Raw genomic sequence first — 4504 nt, 5'->3', positions numbered from 1 at the left:
TCGTACAGATATTTGCATCCTCCAACATCTACAGTTCCTTCAAAATTCTCTAAAGCATCTCTCATAATTGCTTCAGAATATATATGAAGGTGCGGAGACAGAAATTATTATAAATTATTATAAATTCAACCTTGTCGCACTCCTTGGTTGACTCTGAATTATTCTGTTAACCCATAAGTGGTTACTTACAGTTGCTTGTTGTTGGTCATACATGGCTTTTATTAGTTGGATGATGTGTTTTGGAAACTTCATATCGTTCATGTTATTCCAGAGGATATCGTGATCAACAGTATCAAAAGCTTTCAAGTAATCGATGAAACACAGGTATAGGTCTTTCTGGTGTTCTCTGATTTTCTCTATGATCAATTTTAGATTTAGAATCTGGTTTCTGGTACCTTTTCCAGAGTGAAAACCTGCTTGTTCGTCTGCAATTTTAATTAATTTCATTCTTTCAGCAATAATTTTCAATAAAATTTTGCTGTTGTGACTTATTAATGCAATTGTCCTGTTATTGTTGCATTGGAGTGCGTCACCTTTTTTAGGTATGGGAGCAAAGACTGATTTTACCCAGTCTTCTGGCCATTTTCTTTCATTCCATATTTTCGTACAAAGTTTGTAGAAGAAGTATTCAACACTTTCGTCAGCATTCTTGATTAGTTCTGCTGTTATTTCATCTATTCCCGGGCTCTTGTTATTCTTTAATTCCTTTATGGCTTTTATAACTTCGTCTAGCAGTGGCGGTGGTTCATCTTCGTTGTCATTGAGTCTAATTAATGTTGTTGTTAGATCTTTATTCCTTTTGTATAGGTTGGAACAATATTGATTCCATCTACCTTTGGCTTCTTTTCCATCACATAAAACTATTCCATCTTCAGTTTTGATAGTGTCCATTGTAGGTTTAAATTTTCGTGTGATGTTTCGTACTCCTTGGTAGAGTTCTTTAGTTGTCTTATTGATAGAACAGTTTTCAATTCTCTGCCAATGTTCTTTTAAATATTTTTCTTTATCTTGTCGCAATAATATATATATATATATATATATATATATATATATATATATATATATATATATATATTTTTTTTTTTTTTTTTTTTTTTTTTTTTTTTTTTTTAAGTGCCCTGTCCTACAAGGACGTTGGCGATCATGGATTTCCATGATTTTCTTGGCAATTTAGAACGGTGGTTTGCCGTTGCCTTCCACCCGATGTTTTTATCGAGTCACCATCTCTATTTACCCGGCACTGACTTGGGCTGGCTTGCCCACCCAGCGGCTAGGTAGGCAATCGAGGTGAAGTTCCTTGCCCAAGAGAACAACGCGCCGGCCAGTGACTCGAACCCTCGAACTCAGATTGCCGTCGTGACAGTCTTGATATATTTTTTTTTTTTTTTTTCCGACCAAGAGTGGAACACCCGTCAGGGTCCATCAATGGGACACCTAGAGGTAGAGGCAGACGGCAACCTTTGAGTAAAAGCACTGTCAGGGAAGGCAAAGGTAAATCGATATCGAGATGTCTAAAAAATGACACCTGTGGAAAATTCGGCCTTGGAGATATAAATGGAAGAGGTAAAGATTTTATTGAATTCTGTAGTACAAATAATCTAGTTATAGCCAATACATTGTTCCAACACCACCCAAGACACTTGTACACGTGGTTTTCACCAGACAAAAGAACACGCAACCAAATTGACTACATTGTGCTGAACCAAAAATGGAAAAGTTGCTTAAGAAATGCCAAGACAAGACCTGGTACCGACTGCAACAGTGACCGGCGATATATATATATATATATATATATATATATATATATATATATATATATATATATATATATATATATATATATATATAATATATATATATATATATATATATATATATATATATATATAAATATATATAGTATATATATTTTTTTTTTAACGGTAGGTTCATGTCTGAGCCGCCGTGGTCACAGCATGATACTTAATTGCAGTTTTCACGTTGTGATGCTCTTAGAGTGAGCACGTGGTAGGGTCCCCAGTTCCTTTCCACGGAGAGTGCCGGTGTTACCTTTTAGGCAATCATTCTCTCTATTTTATCCGGGCTTGGGACCAGCACTGACTTGGGCTGGCTTGGCCACCCAGTGGCTAGGTAGGCAATCGAGGTGAAGTTCCCTTTGCCCCAGGGAACAACGCGCCGGCCTGCGACTCGAACCCTCGAACTCAGATCGCCGTCGTGACAGTCCCGAGTCCGACGCTCCAACCACTCGGCCACCGCGGCCTTGACGATCACGGGCTTCCATGAATTTCTTGGCAATCCAGAGCGGCGGCTTGCCATTGCCTTCCGCCCGGTGTTTTTATCGAGTCACCAGGGGGAGATATAGACGGAGATATAAACAGTGACAGAGACAAAGAGAAAGAGCCTGTTTGAGCGCAGGTATAACCACGCGTGCGTGTGTATATAAGGATCTATTTACATATGCGTGGGCAAGAGCGAATATATTAAGGCCGTGGTGGCCGAGTGGTTAGAGCATCGGACTCAAGACTGTCACGACGGCAATCTGAGTTCGAGGGTTCGAGTCACCGGCCGGCGAGTTGTTTCCCTTGGGCAAGGAACTTCACCTCGATTGCCTGCCTAGCCACTGGGTTTGGCCACCCAGTGGCTTGGCAGCCCAAGTCAGTGCTGGTCCCAAGCCCGGATAAATAGAGAGAATGATTACCTAAAAGGTAACACCGGCACTCTCCGTGGAAAGGAACTGGGGACCCTACCACGTACTCACTCCAAGAGCATCACAACATGAAAACTACAATTAAGTATCATGCTGTGACCACGGCGGCTCAAACATGAACCTATCGTTAAAAAAAAAGAAAAAAAAATCATATATATATTACATAAATATTCTTATCAAGTGCCCTGTCTCACAAGGACGTTGGCGATCATGGACTTCCACATCTTCCTGTCTTTTGTGGTGTAGGTTAGTCTTTGTCTGCCCCTGCTTCCGCCAGAAGTAGAGAATTTTCAAAGCCAGAATGGCCAGCTCCACCAATCTATGCCTTATTTATCCACTGTCTGCGGTCAGCTGCTTCGTCCTGACAGATCGGATGGCTGAGTAGGCGATTCACTCGTCCAAGTAGTTATATTTTCCGATCAGAGGATTCGTGTCGTCATCAGGCCTGGGTACTAGTAACCGGTTCACCATCCGCGACGGCCTCTACGACAGAAGGGTTCTTATGGCTATCCGGTTCCTCTTGTTACAGAGTGCCCCTTCTTTGGAAATACTAGTAGACAGTCCTGAATCCTGCAATGAAGTAGGAGAGCAACTTGCTGATGCCCTAGGTACCTCGACCTGCCTGTTTTTCCGATTATGTTTCCTCAGAAACAACAGGTTCGTCAGTCTGAGAAACCTCCGGCCCACCAGCCTGAGAAACCTCCGGTTCGCCAGCCTGAGAAACCTCCGGTTCGCCAGCCTGAGAAACCTCCGGTTCACCAGCCCGAGTACGGAGAGACTTCGTCCAGAAGTACGTACCCAGCACAGCAGCAGGGACGACGGCGACGACGAAGACAAGACCGAAGGTGATCCACCACGCGAGTGAAGCCTTCCGCTCCTCGAGGATCTTGAGCGCTGCGCCCATTTTCATTTCGCACAGCTTCTCCTGCTCCCAACCCGCCGATAATTTGACCACAACGTAAACACCTTCTCCAATAAGGACCCCTCGAAAGTCCCCGCATTCGGCGTCGATCTGCGTCGAGGGCAGTGCAGTAGGAATGACGGATTTCCAGCCCTTTATACCAGGTGTCAAATTTATCAGCTGCCATCTAAAGGTCCTCTTTGCGCTACAAAATGCCGTCATGTTTCCCTTTCCCTTTGAAAAAAGGAAATATCAAAAAGTTCCAAAGTGGTAGACGCAAGAGGAAGTAAAATTAGAAAAGCTTCAATAGGTTTCTTTAATTTCAATCTTTTATTATATCGTTTTTCACCTGATTCTGCTTTTAAATGCCTGGAATCCCGAAATGGGTATAAAAATTCCTTTTAAATGGATGAATGTGCCTTATATTATATGAAACGAGGATATCCAAATTTTTGGAAAACGTTTCAAAAATGACGAGGGAGCTCCCGGTCGATAAATTCACTATGATGAACTGAAAATTATATAAAGCCACCATCAGTCGATGTCACTATGGCATTATTGTCTCACCCATTCTATATATTCATCAGCCATTGAGGGGTCCGTTGTTGGACGTAGGCCTTCCCCCAATTGTCTTGGTTTCATGTTTGGGGAGTTTGGGCCCTACCTCCTCCGCGCTGGCCCAGTGCGAGTTTGGGGGGGTTTGGATGGTGCTTCGTCTGGAGCCTCAGTCGTTCCCTCCCAAAATCGTTTGAAATACTCGGTGCAGCCAACAACATCATCGACCCTCGCGAGCTTCGTCACCGCGGCAAGGTGCCGTCCACTATCGTATCAGGTTCCATTTGACTAGAATTATGAAAAATAAACACTCTGCTCACACACGCGCGCGGTGCACACGC

Source organism: Penaeus monodon, chromosome 42, assembly GCF_015228065.2.
Source record: "Penaeus monodon isolate SGIC_2016 chromosome 42, NSTDA_Pmon_1, whole genome shotgun sequence".
NCBI classification, from domain to species: Eukaryota; Metazoa; Arthropoda; class Malacostraca; order Decapoda; family Penaeidae; genus Penaeus; species Penaeus monodon.
The sequence above is the reverse complement of the archived record's forward strand: the minus strand, read 5'-3'. Positions refer to the sequence as shown.